This window comes from Athene noctua, unplaced genomic scaffold, assembly GCF_965140245.1.
Source record: "Athene noctua unplaced genomic scaffold, bAthNoc1.hap1.1 HAP1_HAP1_scaffold_44, whole genome shotgun sequence".
In the NCBI taxonomy this organism is placed as follows: domain Eukaryota; kingdom Metazoa; phylum Chordata; class Aves; order Strigiformes; family Strigidae; genus Athene; species Athene noctua.
Window position 1 is genome coordinate 19,774 of NW_027437540.1, and position 18,759 is coordinate 38,532.

The 18,759-nt window shown below is 38.9% G+C and overlaps 1 pseudogene; it reads right to left on the reverse strand.

The window, feature by feature from the left end:
• Nucleotides 1–1,095: 1,095 nt before the first annotated feature.
• The window catches only part of LOC141954964 (protein PTHB1-like), a 54,459-nt pseudogene continuing 36,795 nt past the window's right edge, over nucleotides 1,096–18,759 (reverse strand).

An 18,759-nucleotide genomic window follows, 5' to 3' on the forward strand; every position in this document is an offset into this window, starting at 1 on the left:
TACCTGATTTTTGTCCTATTCTCAGAACTCATCTCTCCATTCAACTGCAAGAAAACTGTCAAGCACACCCCAGCTGCTTTTAAGTTTAAAGGTAACAGTTCTGCAGAGAAGACTCACTTCTGTTTATCTTTAGGGCTTCTTTAGACATGCCATTTCTAAGTGTTAAAGAATTATCTATCTACCACAACAATATCCCGTATTTCCTAAAGTAACCAAAAAGGCCCCACTTCCAAACTGGAACTATCTCATAGTTAACTCCTTCACTGTAAAGACTGAAATAAAGGCAAACCTGACTCACATATAATCGTACACAGAAAGGCAGTTTTCTCCAATTTAAAGAAATATATTCTTAGAGCAAGCTGTAAGGAAAAATATTTTTCCTTAGTTTTTTAATTTTACTACAGTGCATAAAGGTAAGTCTTTTTTCCAGCAAGAAATCTCATTGTGACTCAGCTTCTCTAACAAGGCATGCTGGAAGGTAAAATCAGATCCTCCAACAGAAAAGCACAATACATATAAAGTAACTTCTTAGCAAAGGGGACACATCATGACACAAGTGTTATTATAAGCAATGCAGGGCTGAGGCAAGAAAAGAAAGAAAAATGTCTTTTATTCCTTGCATATTTCCAGCATGGGGATGGTTTAAGAATGATTTTTTTAAAAACATTGTTCTTCTGCAGGTATCACATTCTGAAATGGTTAGAACATAAAATCCTCATAAGGAAGGACTTGGTCAGCCTCATACAATTTTGTTGTGAATGTTACACCAGCCAAACCATTCCACCAGTTTACAGTGTGCCGTAAAATATTTACACAAGCTATGAAGTATACAATATTTACATATCAACATCAGTTAGGAAAGAATGATGTGTTGTCAAGCTGGTGTGACCCAGGAGTAAAGATTCTGTGGTCACAGATTAAATAAAACTATTGCGAATCAGCTGGAAAGTTACAGGGAATATTAGGTTAAACAAATTACTGCTTCCTGGTCTCTTGGATGGTAAATGTAACCAGGAAAGTATAGCTTATATGCTTTAAGCTAAGCTTTACCAACAACATGAAGAAAGGTTAGGCTCATAATCAAGCTGTACTGACCTCTCTGAATGTTCCTTCTAGCAAGGTGTCCAGATGTTGAAGAGGAGCGGGAGTTTTGTCTTTGAATCGTGTCAGCAATCGCCGCTCAATAGCTCGAAACTGTACAGCCCTTTCAGATAACAGCTCCGGAAATTTTTCAGCATTCAAACGTAGCTGCAATTTAAGCATTTTCAAGAATTCAGGTTAAGGGTCCTATACCCTATGTATGGACATTCCAAATGAAACAGGAGAATGACAGTAACATTTCTGGGAGTGTGTATTATTCAAATGTTAATGTCATTTATACCAGGTTCGTATTTTACACTCCTCATGCAGCTGATTAACGTTTTCAGGAATTATCATTTGCACTGAAACCAAAACTGTCAACAGGCACAATAAACTGTGAAAATGTATAAATATCTCATCAACAAGCCTAATAACAAGAGTGACATTTCACCACCAGGATCTCAAGACTTCTTCTTGGGTTTGTGTGCTATTTATGACAGATACACACAGTTTACTGGACTTGGTACTTATTGCAGTGGAAAGTAAACGGTTATTCCCTTACGCAGAAATACAAGTACTGAATTCTGCACTGTTTGAATGATTGTCTTTTGCTGAAGTGAAATCCTTTTTCTTTTTATATATACTGATCAGCTATAGCAACAAACTTTCCTGAAGTGGTCGCAAAACTTAACAACACCGTACATCAAATGCCCAGATAGTAAGAATTCTTATTTTATCTTTTAATCACAGAACCGTTTTCCAGGTCATGCCTCTAACACAAAATGCACTAAATAAAGGTGAGTCTTTCAAACAGCTGTGACTCCTCTGTACAGCTGACATGCTGTAACTAGCATGTTATCAGAAGAAACATTAAGACACACAGCTTTCCAGATGTGAGCATTATGACACACATCCATTTTAAAGTACCCCAAAACGAGCAGAAATATTAAGTTTCCTAAATTTAGAAAACATTACATTTAAAAATAAGCAAACATACCATTCTGTCAGTAGATGATTATGAAGGACAGTTCAGGAAAGCTAAGAGAAAAAGAAACACTATGTAGCTTTCTAGAAGTAGGAAATAAAAAGCGACATCTCGGGTAATACTCTTCCAAGCTTGCCAAAAGACCGTGTTGAAACTAAAAGGGACGGAAGCATTAGGACCCCCTCGAGAGAAGACTTGATACTTTTATACCTGATAATTATTGCAAAATTTCAGACTTCAAAATAACCAGCTGCCACATAATTAGATCCTAAATTAACATTCCAGCAATTACACCTATATTTCAAATTTTAACGTATTTAAGCTTGGGATACAATCTAACGAGGCCTATGTTTAAGGTATTTCTACAATACCAGTCACTAAACAAAAAACCAACACCACACCAAACTTTTTGAATTCCAAATTTGTTGAAAGACTAACAGAACAACAACTCATCAGCTTCAGAGACAGACCTGGATCTAGGCTGACTCCTGAAAAAAAATCCCAGAAAATCCCAACTACAACTTCCATCTTTCTGTGTGGTGATGGCTCCACCTCACAGAAAATTTGGCAGCATGAAGGAACAGAATTTCCAATAGAATTTCTCACTCTTACGTACATATGTTGCTGCTTTTGCCCATTATATGAGTTTAACAGGCGTTTTCAAACAGCAATTCGCCTTTTTTTTTTTCTGGAAAGGTGGGGGGCAGAGGGGGGGGGGGGGGGGGAGGAGAGTGCATATATTTTATTTTATTAACTATTTCTACAAGCCATTTGAACTACTGGAGATTTTTCTTTGTCATCTGCATGACCAAATAGGAAAAAGTAATTACATTTATTTTATATCTGGTCTGGTAAACTTCCTCGAGCCTCCAACGCTACTTCTACAGGGACAGTCAGTTTTTTTAAATCTAAAGGGGCTTTTTATGTAACTACCAGAATGATTGAACAAAAAGAAAAATACTTATGGTTTCACTAGTACAGAAGAGTAAAACAGCCTAAAACTAGGACAAATATTAGAAAAAATATTAGAATTAAATTGATGTTAGTGAAGGAAGAGTCCACAGCTTATTTACAGACAGCGAGCAGAAAGGCAACTCTCAGTACCACAATTTGTCTCATTTGCAGGCTGCGCACTAGCTACTCGTGCGCTGCTCATCACAAGGGCTGTTTCAGAGGCAAGGCGTATTCCGTATGTTAAAAACTAAACGACCTTTTTTCCAGCACTACCTTAGATACAACCTTCTATTGTCTGAAAGCTACACAGTTCCAGCTATAGTTATAACCTGATTCATCATAGTACTAACATACAAACATTTTTTAAACTAGAACATTAACGATTCACATATTATATGACGTACCTCAAAATGTCAGTCAATTAGTTCAAAATATTCTTGCAGAGGAACTGAACCAGAAAAGGTACATGCAAAATCTTTGCAGTTTTGCTTCTTGAAATGTTCTCTGAGTCGAAGCGTGAGCTCTTCTGTTATTAGCCAAAGGTCTTCTAACTGATCGCTCTGGATTCTATATCATTCTTTGAAAACAAATACACAACTAATAAACACACATTTAAGCCACATAGATTCACTATGCAACGCAGCTTAGATAACACACAAATTTAACTTGCTAACTGTATCCAAAATCTATGAGAGATTTTTGTAAGAGATACATGTTCACTAGTGTTAAAGAAATTCTTGTATTTTATTGATGTCTGTTGTACTCCCTCTTTTATCCTAACTTAGGCAATTTTATTGCACAAAATGAAAGTATTTATTTCTTCAGGACTGCTTCAGAGCAGGAGCCTGCTCATGAAGAACAAAAAGCTACGAAGAACTGCCATAAGGAAACAAGAGAAATACTGGATGATATTAAGCCATAACAACAGGCTGTCTGCAATTCTCTGCCATCACTCAACCTTAGTGAGCTTTTCTGAGGGTTGGAGGCAAAAACAGGCTCCATACACTTTGGACAATGACAGAAGCACAGCATCCTAAGCATCTGACAGCAGCGGTAACAAGCCAACTTCAACCCACCTAAAATCCTGTCTTTTGGAAACAGTCAGTGAGCTCTTTGATAATACACTCTGTAATTTTTATTGTATCTCCACTTTCTAGGATATCTTCTAGTAAGAAAAGTATTACTCTATTACCCTAGCTAGCGACAGACAACAATACTCAGTTTTGACCGTGCTGCGCTTCACTCTAGATACAGGTAATATTAGAAGGCGATTTTTATCCATCTACGCACTATGGCTTTGTAAAAGTGGCTTAGTATAGAAATTAAAGTGCTAATATAAACTGAAGTGAAAAAACAAGTCCTGTTAGCCAGTGTCATCCATCCCAGCAAATTCATTTAACTCATCACACTTTAGTGAATTTCAAATTATCGAACTAGGGGGATGAGATTTTATTTCTGTTGTTTCTAGTCCACAGTTGTATAATCCTCTCTTCAGTTTCCAGGAAATCAGAACTAACTCAATGTTGAGAGGTAAACATTGTGGAAAATCACAGCAGCATTTTAATTTAATTTTTTTTCAGATAACCACTTTCAAACAGTTCCTTATTTCTTTTCATTACTCATCTACCAATACCTTATCCGAAAGGATAGACAGAAATACAGCTACGAGGAAAAAAAGAGTTGCTGGGTCTCGATACAAAATAGTTCTTCTTTTGCCCTGTTAACAAGGTTCACAGTAAATGAAATTAACCAGAATTCTTCAGAACTTGAATGTACTTATTTAAAATTTTGTCAACATTATTAATTCAAGATCGTTTGACATTACCGCTGCGCATCATTCCCAGGATACGTATTTCACCAAAGAGAAAATGACAAATTCTGTTTAGAGTGTAACAGGAAAGAAGCAAGTTTTATTTAAAAACAGAACACCATCTGCTAAAGATAACATTCAACCTTATATCCATCTTTTAAACACTCACAGTGTAATCGCTGGACTTAGTTGCATGCATCATCATACTTTGCCTTAAGTGATTTTTTCCTTGAGGGAAATGAGCTCAGATGTTTTCAGGCCAAATCAACAGTCATGCCATTTATAATTGACAGATCGAATACATTAATGGTTTAAAATGGATAAAACTCATTTCCTCCAAAATGCATATTCAGTTTCCACACATTGTTGGCCAATACAAACACAATCTAATTTAACGTGGCCGGAGTAGAGAGCATTGCAGTAATTTGCTTTACATGATCTGCCAGTTCTCAAAAAAGACAGATTAGATTTAGAAACTGTTCAAAACTGAGAATCTTAAGTTGTACTAAACACATGCTTTAAACAAAAATACAGTGAAAAAAAAAAAGAAATACCCATGCTTCTGCTCATCCTGTGCTTTTATAATAGTTTAGCAACTTGTGTTAGCTTTTTGTTAAATTAAACTCTGTTACAGAAAATGACAACAGATTTTCAGAAAATTCTCAAACAGAAAAGCAGGAGGCTACAAGGGGTTGTCCAACTAGCACAACCTGCATTAAGAACTGCCCTCCCAGTAGGTTATTTGAAGGAAATATTGAGGATTCGGTTCACTTCTCTGCTAGGAAGCCCCCATCAGCAGAAAAAAACCCAGACACCATTAGCAGTCAAGCCTTCTTTAAACTTTGATTAAAGTTTTAACAGTTTTTTTTTAAATCAGCAAAAAAACCCTTCAAACCTTAATCTACATGGGGCAAGCTTCTTTTTAATATATATTAACTGTCAGAATAAACTTCAGGCTGGGCTTCTTTGCAGCAGTCCTCTTGCCAGGCTGCAGTAACTACACTGTTCCAAATGGATTAGCTAATACAGTTGAAAACAGATGTGAAACAGATGTCATTCCAGTTTGCAGCTTCAGCAGTGAAACCCAACTTTCATTCCTACATGCAGTTCTTCCCATTCAGAACTTAAGGTTCATTTGATAAGGGATATGGAAAAAGATGTCTTCTTCCATTGTCCAAGATTAACTTATGTCATGGAAAACCAGAAATAAGGATTGATCAGTCCCAATGAACTTCTTAACTTCTCTGAAACACTGTTACTTCCAGTTCTAGATGGTATTTATCTACACATACAATTTTCTTTTTGAAGAACGTTTCCATGAGGATAATGTTGCATAAGCGCTTTTACAAAGAATAAGCTCAGTGTTAAATTACATGGCAGAATAAGGACGCCCCAAATAATACATAATTTCATCTGCATTCATTAGTTCTACAGACGATCTGTCCACTCAAGCACAACCATTTCAGTATCATGAAACTCTGCCAAACAATGCTTTTTTATTATGGATAGTCTCTGCTCGTAAAAATATTCTGAATTATGCCTGAGTATCAGACCTTTTATCTTTTTTTTTTTTTAATAAGTTTTACTTCAGTAACATTTCAAATAAGCAAACCCCGCTAAAAAATTCTGTAACCAACACAACCCAATGCATGAAGAGGATGCAGAAATAGGCTGCTAACAGAGAAGGTGGACCAACTCATTTGTTTTCTAAAGTCAGGATTCCCAGACACTCGAAAGGAGTAGTCACACTAAGAGAAACAGAGATTTTGAATCTGCTTTGTAAAGTGAACTTCACACGTAAAGCAGTGTGGGAAAGTTTATAGTAAGACTGCAAGCATCGTTCCAATCCAGCGAATAAACAAACCTGAGAGGAAAAGCTTGAGGGTTTGGGGTGGGGGAATTAAAAGTTAGAGCCTCACTAGAAGCTAAAATACATTCACTACACAGACACAAATTTGTCCCTTACACAGCATCAGAACAAAGTCCAAATGAAAGATTTAAATTGTAATCCAGAAAAAAAGTTATTTATAAATCCTTCCAATTCTTTACTTTTTAGAAACTATCTTTGCATGTCTAGTTAAGATCTACTATTTCAATAAATATTAAAAACAAACTAACACTAAAATAACATGCAAATAATGCATATACAGACCAATACAAATGGACTTGAACCTTAGAAATGTGAAGTGATTCTTGGTACAATGAAAGTTACTCTCCAGATTGTTTCTGGTTTTAACACCTTCAGTTACATTAGAAAAAGGTATTAAACATTATCTCATAGCTCACAGCAGACACCACCAATATACGTATAACCCATCATGAATATTCATGTTTTTAAAACAGTGAGACTGTGAGGCTGACATTTTTGTGTCAAAAGAATGTCACATCAACAAACGGTTTGATTTCTCACTCAAAACAGTTTTCATAAAGTATTCACAGTGTTCCATTTGAACTCTCTGCAATGCACACTAGGTATTCTAGCCTTTCCATCTGTTAGTCTGCTGTACTAAGTGAAGACTTTGTGCTCTGCTGGCACTGAAAATGCTGAACACAACTGACCTGATTTGGTTCCAATGCACATGCCAAGAAAGAGTTTAGTGAGTTGAGTCGTTACACAGGGCAAGACCATCAACTCTCCAAAATGAAGAGAACCCATCTTTTTTAAAGAGCACAGATTCATGGTCTGTGGTTGGAACACGACCACTTTATTCACAAACTGCCCTATACAGGGGACACTGGACCAGGTAACAGCAGATCTGCACGCATGTTCATACCTTCTGTAAACATAATACGAAGGATATTGAATCCCTACTCCTACACTTACAAAGATATACAGGCATCTGAAGATAGGGACAGGCGTTTACTTAGATGTAGAGAAGCAAGTAAGTAGGGTCTGATGCCTAATTAAAGTCAAGGATTACTGAGTCAGTCAAGAGTTAGAAACCAGCTTTTTAATTCCTTTCAAAAATTCCAGTAGATGACTACTTCCCAACACAGGTGTTGAAATACCTTTGAGGGAAAAAGGAGGTTTCTTATTACTACAGTGTAATACAGTGTAATACAGTGACAGTATTAATTCATTAATAAAAACCTGAAAATCCAATTTCTTCAGAGAATTGTCATTGTAGCGTACTATATTTGGAGGATGATTTTTTGTTTTAACATTTTGCGCCTTTCCTAGTAACAGAATTAGATACTTGAGTGTGGATAAGCAATGGTTGGTTAACGCTCTGAAACTCCTGTGTTCTCACACAGTGACCGACCCACATTCTCATTTGGTATATACATTAACTGATGATCAAGCCTCTTTTACATTAGTACTAACAGCACTTACATGATGTTTTTGAAGGAAGAAGGGTGGTTTTTGAACCAGTTAGAAACTCAAATCCCAGAACATTTGCCTGGTCATCCTCAGATGAATCAATAAAGTCTGAAAGAGAAAGTTTTCTACAATTTTCTATAATTCAACACCTCAAGCCATAGCCAGTATCACATCAACCTTTGCACAGGCGATTTAGTAAAGGCAATCTGGATGAGACTGCTCCCCGTCTTAGGGCTTAGAAGTAAAGAACATCAGAAAGAGTTTGGTATGCCCTCCCTTCATTCACCGGTGGAAGCCAAGCTACACGCTGCTGTATTTCCCCAGCCTAGAAACAAAAGGCAGATTACTCAGAGTTTCAGTCTGCACCATCTGATTGTGTACAGCCTAAAGACTATTACCTTCTACTGGATGCAAGGTCACCTTTAACTCAGATATTTATGGAAAATTATAAGCAGAAATTACCATGAAAATGTTTAAGCATGCTCTCTCTTCAGTTTTCAGCACAGAGCACAACAAACACCTAGCCTGTTAAAACTATCTACTCTGCCAAGGCTGAGCATGCCCACCTTTCTTTCCATGCCATGTAGTGCATCGTATCAGCTTAACAGGCTCAGTTTTAGAGTACCGTATGTTAAAAACGGTACCTCTCCTCCCAACCTTCCTCTAAAAATAAGATAGAACAGGGAGGAGAAAAGATATGTTTTTTATAGAGCACTCCAAGAATCCAAAGTTCCTTCACAGATCACATCACAAACGGCATGCTGCTGCCTTTTTTTTTTTTTTTTCCACATCCCTGAAAATGGGATGAACAGAAATCAGAAGATTTTAATACTGTCTTCTGTAACACATTATGACTATCCTTTGTGTTATATTTTCAGCAATGCATCCCCAGGTTAAAAATGAAATATAATGCTCTATTTTGGAAGCATTATTGCTTAGCCATAATGGAAGTCTATGATTAAAAGCCCAAAATGTAGACCTTTGAAAAAAAGTTTCCCTGTTTCAAGTAAGTATTACACAGCACACCCATTTGAGAGAAAAGGTTTATTTACCCTCAAAGTGAAGAAAATTGTGCTACCAAAAAACCCCAACCATGCCTACTCCACTGCTCTCAGACAGAAGCTTTTCAAAAAGAGATGTGGCTCCACCTTAAAAATCTCATACTAAAGTTGTTGGCCCATACAGCTCTCAGAAGACTGTTCCAGAACCTTAGTCCTCTGAAGTTCAGAAACTTAATCACTGCCAGACTGAACTTATTCACAATCACTTTATAAGCCCTGTTTATTGCTTTCTTCTTGTGTTAATATGACCATCTAGATCCATGATACAGCCACAAAATATTTACTGAAGGCAACTATTCCTTTTTTTTGCCTGTGTTTTATTAAGCTAAATGAGTCACTTTCTTTTAATTCTCCCCTTCAAATCCCTAGATAATATTCATAGCCTTTTTCTACACTTTTGCGTTTGAATTAATTTTTGTTTAATATCAGCAATCTGCACCCAGTGTGCCAGTGCACAGTAACATGATATTAGTTTCCTGCATGAAAACATTTTGTCTAATGAATCCTCAGTTCTTATTTGTTTGCTTATGACCGTACCATATGGTACCACAGAGTATTCTCCTGTAGAGACTTCCACCTCCTCTCTCTCTTCCAAATTATTACCACACCATTACAGCAGAAATTATTTTCATAATATTACACTTTATAATACTCAATTTAATTCTTCCTTTTCCAGTCCTAAATGGCACCTAATTCCTCCTTCATACTATTTTAATATTCTCCTGAATATGAAATGTAGCTCAGGTTTGTGCATCAGAACATATTGCTAAGTACAAGCCCTTCTGGTCCAAGCAGGCTAAAGAAATCATGAAGTAAGACTGACTCCAGACTGATCTATCAAGAACTCCACAAACCTTCCTCCAAAGAAACTCTACTCCTTACAAACAACACTTACCACTTTTGCTTTGCCCTGCTCATCTTTTTTAAAATGAATGCCCATGTTTTCCCCATGACAACGCCACTGATGCAAAATGTAATGATGTAAAATGATTTTCTGGACACATAAAAATTAGATCTAGATCATGCCCACTGTGTAAACAAATCTGCATTTTTACCAGAGACAGATATACTAGTACAGGTGGATTATTACTGAAATATGCCATCATTTCTGTCAAAATATACTTTTAAAATATTCTAACCTTACTTTTGTTAATTCTTTCATTACTTCACACAAACAATTCCTGCTGGAGTTCCTACCACATTTCCTACTATAGACATATCTGAAAACCTACCTGGAAAAATGGTGAGAAAACTGATGGGAGGTTCATTCGTATCAATAGTTAGCTTGTGGCTTGCTGCTTTTGAAGGCTGAGCTGGAAAGCAAATTAATCGCAAAGGCAGCCTGAAGTTACACTGTGCAACTTTCGGGATTCCTAAAATGAATGAACACAGACTCACCTTTCATATTCATACCTTGAATACAAGACACTTCATACTGCTGCCCTCAAACAGGTGTAACATGGTATCTTTAACGTGATTGAGGAATACGTTAAAACAAAAACTATGTAAAATTCTCAATTTTTGTTACATTTGCCACCTAAAATACCTTTGAATTTGAATACCTATAACTACCTTTCCAAGTGAACATTTTCAGCTGAATGGGAAAGCAAGAGCTATGAGCTAAATCCACTCAATACCTGTATATTTATACCAATTAACATGCAATGAGATTAACATTTTATTTAATGTTCTAGACAGTTCTACTTTAACATAGATGACAGCTGAGTGATCACTCCCAATGCTTGAAGACAAAACTGAAGCATGCACATTTTCATCAGGAATATTACAAACTAAATCCTTCTTAAGAAAACATTTACTCTTTTTTTTTTTTTATATTCCTAAATAACAGCTAGACAACCTTCATATCATCTGTCAGAGGTTTCTGGCTTAGGAAAAAAAAAATCTAACAGACATTATTATCCATATTAAATTCTGTCTTTGAACTCACTGCATCATAACAGAACTGTAGAACAAACCGGCTACTGCCTTTGGTATTAGGATCCAAGATCACAGGCAATTTCATCAGAATGGTGCAAGAGAAGAGAGGAAGTTTTAACATTAATGTTTAGAAAACTTGTTCATTAGAATGTGTCAAAATCTGCTCAGATATAAACATTGTTTGAAATTGTTGGCATGTCAGCAATGGCCTGGTATGTTCTATGTGAAAGGTAAAAGTGCTAGTTGCTATGAACTATGCTCTTTTGGGCAGTCAGATTATGGGGGTTTGAGGAGGACTTTTGATGAAGCAGCAGCAGGGAAACCTTGTTTTGTTTGGGTACAGACATCACTGTAGGCACCAATGCTCACTGAGAACAGTGTTAATGGCATAGCAACAATCACTCATTCTTTACCAAGTAACAGAGGAAACACAAACATTAACCCCAACACTCACCTCAGCAGAATTTAACGATGTATAATTTAGAGATAATAAACTAAGTTACTGCAGTAAAATATATGGAGACAGAAAAGTCATGAAACCAACAGCTACACAGAGGTTATAGATCATGGAAGCTGAGCAGGTTAGTATAAAAATAGAGCTCAACTATTTAATAGTCACCCAAGCAACCCTTTTTGCTAACAATTTTGTTTGCTTGCTGCTTTGTGGATCTCTTGCCATAAAAAATTATTTCTAACACTCATCTCAGGGAAAATGTTACTAGAAGGCTCAGATTCATCAGTCTGGTTGTCAATTCATTAGCTCTTCTGGCTAGCTGATAATGCCTCCAAGTAACTATTCTGCAGCATCTTGTAAAAAAAAAAAAAAAAAAAAAAAAAAAAAAATCCATGTAAAACAAGCAGAAAGCTTAAGACAGGTCCTCAAAACTGGGATATCCCTGGGTTCCAAGGAGAATTTCTGAAAAAATACTTGACAATAAACCCATGACCTTTCACAATGATTCACTTGACTGTATCTTCATTATCTGATGGGAAAATTACAATCTTTTCCTGATGACAATGTAACACAAATATCTTACTATTGAACTTAGATATGGAGACATCAACAGGAAAAAAATAGTGACAAAACTAGACAAAAATATTTTCAAATATTTTTATATTTAAAACAAGATGTTTTTTTTCCTGTTTCAATCCAGCTTCTCCTAGATAGTCTGCTCTCAGTCTGCCTCATCATAAACATAATTTTTAAATATTTCAGAAAAAGGTAAAATCAAAACTAAATCAAATAGTATCTGGCTTTGGGAGGAGACTGGGAAGATTTCTAGTTCATGTGTCCAAAACAACTACATATAAGAAAACCAAACCAAAAAGCTCCAATAAAATTTACCACTACAATTAAAAACTTCCTGGGAAACCCTTTCAGAATATTTTCAATGGTAGTAAAGAAACACAAAGCAGTAGCAAAGCATGGGAGCCAGAACTTCCTCAATCCTTTGGTGTTATTTGTAGTGAAACATCTCACTTCATCTAGAGTTGTGATACATTGCACGATAAACAGTTTTAGCACTGTAATAAAGAAAAAATGTGAAGAAAAAAGCCAAACCAGATTCTCTTCTAATCTGAAATACAACAGAAATTTTGTAACATTACCTCATAAGTCACTACTATTTAAAGGCATACTATGCACTTGCCCGATAAAAGTAATGAAAGTTACATGCACTGTAGTTAACGATCTCACTTCCAAATTACTCATGCATTCACCTCGACTATATTTGAAACATAACACTGATGTATATGACAAAAAAACATTAAAGTTCAGATCTCTGATTTAGGAAGTTAAATATTCTGAAAATTTATGCTTTTTCCAGTATGGATGACCCTGAATTTAACTAGTCCAGTGCATCTCACAGTACAGTGCTGTGCTCTACAATATTCTCATTCAGCATCGTTTACATGTTGAGTAGAAATTTCTTAAAACAAAATCAAAATCCTCATTTTTTAGAATGCTACCCATTCAAATTATATGGATTTATTTTTATATTGTTTATTTATAATGCATTCTCTGTTTAAATAATTATTTTAATTATTTTGTATAGCAGAAGTCTGCCATGTGGTGATAGCTATTCCTGCCAAGAGTAGTATTTTATTGAGATGGTTCAAGCATCTATTTCCTGTACAGCACCTCAAGGTCTGTTGCAAGATCCAGAAACTAGAAAAGGGAACCATTAACACAGTTATCTCTGCTTTTACTTCACTTAGCATGCTTATAAGAGCATAAGTATTGACAAAAAGAACCAAATATACATACATCTATATGTATGCTCTTTAGGAAAACTGCAAAACTGAAAACACCCTTTCAGTAGATCTCTAAACCTATTACAAGCAACCTTTTTTTTCCCCTCCCCAAAATGTGAGAAAAATTGTACTTTATACTTTTAAAGTTTGTAAAATATCCACTGTAAAGATTGTATCTTTTCAACACGAGTACACAACTACATTGCAAAACCACCCTTCTCTCTTTTTAGTCTACCTATACATAAGCTAACTTTCCAGTCCTGTTTTGTCTTTTAATTGTACCTTTTGCAAGTATCATCTACCACAATCACAGCTAAGTTCTGTACTGCTGCTATTCTTGTTATAAAAGCAGCCTATTTGCCTTGAGTAAGAGGTTTCCAATAGGAATTGGAATGAAGTGACAGAGCTACTCAGAGCTACTCAGTCTAAACAGCAGAGCATTAGCTACAAATCCTTAATAGTTGTTTCAGTTGCACCAAAAGAAGTTATAATTCAGCCACCAAAGTTCTTGCTGAAACTTCAAAAAAAAATAGATAAATATATGGTAAAGAAAGAACATACAATTGTGTTTCTCATTTCTAATCTCAATGCACAAGGAACTTGATACTACAGGCAGAATTCTGATGTTACATCTGAGAAAGTGTAATAGACTGCACCAAGAAAAGCCTTTACTGCTTTCTATTTTCCCCAAAGGTAATCATTTTCTTATGTCTAAGCCTTAGGTACTTCTAATTCTCTCAAACCTTCACACCTTCATAGAACCAAACCAAGGATAATAAGAACTTGCAGAAAGAATAGGTAAAATAACAGCTCCCTTCCAAATCTGCTTTATTCAGCATATGCTGTCACTCATAGAACTGTTCAAAACTGTGCATTTTTTCCATTCACAAGAGTAAGATACTACTCAAATAAGAAGAAAAGGAAAGATAGTAACAGGTTTTAAAGAACTTAAGTCACATTTGTTAAGTAGACAATACATAAAAATATAAAATTAGCAAAAAACCAGGCATGAGACCACATTCATCAATAGCGCGATCCCATCCAAGTGACTCGTTATCCTTCAGCTGTATGAAGCCACAGAAATACACTGAAGACTGATTTGTCAAAAAATATGGATATCTTAAAAAACAAAAGAGGAAAAGTCTCTATTCAGATGATATGAAGTCCCAAAGGCACTTAATTTTTGTTTACTAATATATTACACTTAAGGATTTGATTGCCTTGTACAAGTAACACTAGTATTTGTATGTATTGGGTCTGGCTGAACTGGAACTGGTTTTCCCCTATAGCAGCCCTCACGGTGCTGTGGTTTATGCTGGGAGCTGCAGGGTGTTGGCAGCACCCTGGTGCTGTGGCTGCTGCTGAGCAGTGCTTACACAGCACCAAGGCTCTTTCTGATATTTTCCCCAGTGGGACGGGGTGGGCAAGATCTTGGGAGGGGACACAGCCAGGACAGCTGACCCAAACCGACCAAAGGGATATTCCAGACCATATGACGTCTGCTCAGTATAAAGCTGGGAGAAAGGAGGAAGGGGGTGGGGTCACCCTTGGTCCTCCGAGGCAACTACTACGCGTATTGGAGCCCTGCTTCCTGAGAAGGCCCGACATCGCCTCTTCATGGGAAGTAGAGAATAAATCTGTTTGCTTTTGCTTCCGTGCGCGGACTTTTGCTTTGCTTTGCTTATATTAAAACTGCTTTTGTTTCACCCACAAGGGTTAGTTTATCTTCCTTCCCCTCTTTACCCTGTTGAGAAAACAAAGGGAAGGGGGGGGGGGGGAAGTGATAGAGCGACTTGGTGGATACCTGGCATTTAGCCAGAGTCAAACCATCACAGTCTATTCTGGCGCCCAACGTGGGGCAAAACAACGGCAGTTTTATATTAAATGTGCTGTAGCTATAGTAGTTATTAAGCAACAAGCTCTTGTGCTGGTCACGGGCTTGTTTATTGCGCTGCTTATCTTTATTTTGTTAAGCTCGGGAACATGCTGCAAGGAATCGGGAACATCATGAGTGGTTTTATTTTGCAGGCTCCCGAGGTACTTAGTCATCCTTATGTTAGTTCATTGATACTCTTTATTAATGCTGTTCGCCTGTTGTGGGTTGTGTGGAGCTCGGTATGCTCTTGGTGTAAGAGAACGCAAATTTTGAGTGAATCGGTGCCAAAATGTGCTCTGAGGCGGCCTGTTCCTGGGTGGCAGGGAGAGTGGAAGGAGTTGGGCAGATTCCTAGGACGGTTATCACCTCCTGTAGCCTGGGATCTCACCCCTGAACAGGCAAGCAACCCCACAAAATTGACACATCACCTGATAGAGGGGTGTCTTGCCTATCCCAATGAGAATCAGCAACTTCTAGCACTTTACTGGGGCCTGGCCTGTGCTTACCGAGCCGCAGTTCAGCACTCTCAAAGGGCTGTGGTTGACATGGGAACTCAAACAATAACAACAACAGCAGAGATTGCCCCAGTAGTAAAAAAGAAACAATGGACAAGGAGAACAACAGGCCCATACCCTCGATTAATAAGGGAGGAGAAAGAGGAGGAAGAAGCTGGTCCTTCAGCAAAGGTGTCAGAAGAGGGAATAACAGAACTGAAACAGGAGGCAGAAACTACCCGGTCCCTGACGTCATCAGAACTGCGAGAGCTGCAGAAAGACTACTGCCGCCAGCCGGGTGAGCGGATCGCTGCCTGGCTGCTGCGATGCTGGGATAATGGGGCAGATGCTCAACAGCTGGAAGGTAAGGAAGCCCAACAGCTGGGTTCCCTTACTAGAAATCGAGGAATTGAATGGGGAATTGGAAAGGAGACAGCAATTTGCAGTCTGTGGAGACGGCTCCTTTCAAGTGTTAAAGCAAGGTATCCTTTTAAGGAAGATCTTATGGACCACACCCCAGGGAAGTGGGCTACTGCAGATGAAGGTGTCCAGTACCTGAGAGAATTAGCAGTGATGGAAGTCATCTATGGTGATCCAGATAATGATGAAGCCCCTAAAAATCCAGAGGATGTCCCATGCACACGGGCCATGTGGAGGAAGGTGATTAAAGGTGCGCCATCCTCGTATTCTGCCGGCTTGGCCGCAATGTACTACCCAGAAATGGATGCAGGAGAAGGACTAAGATGTACGCCAACTGTGGAGGCAGTCTCTTCCTGGCTTCAGAACTTTGAAGAGAGTCTTGGTACCTCCTCATCTCTACGGGCGAGTGCCCTGGATGTTAGGAGCTCCCCAAGAAATCATTTCTCTTCTGTCCCAGTCAGGGGGAAAGGAAAGCCAAGGCGCATGACACGTGGCGAACTCTGGTTCTTCCTGCGCGACCAGGGGGAGGACATGAGGAAGTGGGATGGTCAACCCACCTTTAAGTTGGAAGCACGTGTACATGAATTGCGAGGAAAGACCCCTGCCAACAAGAAGACATCTAAGAAGGTTGCTAATGTAGCTGGTGTAAAACCACAAGGAAGTAACCAGCGATCTCCCAGATACAGAAAGACTGAGATCACCTCCCTTGATCCTGAAGAAGGAACCTCTGGCCTGGCACGGCAAGAGTCAGACAGTGAGTACTCCGACCAAGAACAGGAATAGAGGGCCCCTGCCTCCAGCCAGGAGGAGGAAAGGGATGATCGGGTGTGTTGGACAGTGTGGATTCGATGGCCTGGCACATCAAATCCACAGAAGTACCAGGCTTTAATTGACACCGGGGCACAATGTACACTAATGCCGTCAAGTTATAGAGGGGCAGAACCTATCTGGATCTCAGGAGTGACAGGGGGATGTCAAGAACTATCAGTATTGGAGGCCGAGGTTAGCTTGACTGGGGACAAGTGGGAAAAACATCCCATTGTAACTGGCCCAGAAGCCCCTTGTATCTTGGGCATTGACTATCTCAAGAGGGGATACTTCAAAGACCCAAAAGGATACCGATGGGCTTTTGGTGTGGCCAGTGTGAATACAGAAAAGGTAAAACAGTTGTCTAATCTGCCTGGCCTCTCAGAAGATCCTGTTGTTGTGGGACTGTTGCAAGTTGAAGAACAACAGGTGCCAATTGCTATGAGGACCGTGCACCGACGGCAGTATCGTACAAACCGAGACTCTCTGGCTCCCATCCAAGAATTGATTCGTCAACTGGAGAGCCAAGGTGTCATCAGTAAGACACATTCGCCTTTTAATAGCCCAATATGGCCAGTGCGAAAGTCTGACGGAGGGTGGAGGTTAACAGTAGACTATCGTGGCCTGAATGAAGTGACGCCACCACTGAGTGCTGCTGTACCAGATATGTTAGAGCTCCAGTATGAACTGGAGTCAAAGGCAGCCAAGTGGTACGCCACAATTGACATTGCCAACGCATTCTTTTCAATTCCTTTGGCAGAAGAGTGCAGGCCACAGTTTGCTTTCACGTGGAGGGGTGTCCAGTATACCTGGAATCGACTGCCCCAGGGGTGGAAGCACAGCCCCACTATTTGTCATGGACTAATTCAAACTGCACTGGAAAAGAGAGATGCCCCTGAACATCTACAATACATTGATGACATCATTGTGTGGGGCAATGAGGCAGAAGAAGTGTTCAAGCAAGGACAAAGAGTAATTGAGATTCTTCTGAGAGCTGGGTTTGCCATAAAGAAAAGCAAGGTCAAGGGACCAGCACGAGAAATTCAGTTCTTGGGAATAAAATGGCAAGATGGACGCCGTCATGTGCCATTGGATGTTGTCAACAAGATAGCAACTATGTCTCCACCGACCAACAAGAAGGAAACACAAGCTTTCCTAGGACTTGTGGGATGTTGGAGGATGCGTATTCCAGGTTACAGTCAGCTTGTGAGCCCTCTCTATCAAGTGACCCGAAAGAAGAACAATTTTCAGTGGGGTCCTGAGCAGCAACAAGCCTTTGAGCACATCAAACAAGAGATAGCTCGAGCGGTAGCTCTTGGGCCTGTTCGGACAGGACCAGCTGTGCAAAATATACTTTACACATCAACTGGGGAGCACGGACTCACATGGAGCCTCTGGCAGAAGATACCAGGTGAAACTCGAGGTCGACCATTAGGATTTTGGAGCCGGGGATATCGAGGATCAGAAGCCCACTACACTCCGACTGAAAAGGAGATACTGGCAGCATATGAGGGGATTCGAGCTGCTTCAGAAGTTGTTGGTACAGAAGCACAGCTCCTCTTGGCACCACGGCTGCCTGTATTACATTGGATGTTTAAAGGAAACATCCCTTCCACACACCATGCAACCAGGGCTACCTGGAGTAAATGGGTCGCGTTAATCACGCAACGGGCTCGACTGGGGAAACCCAACCATCCAGGGATCCTGGAAGAGATCATGGACTGGCCAGAAGGTAGAGATTTTGGAGTGCGGCCTGAGG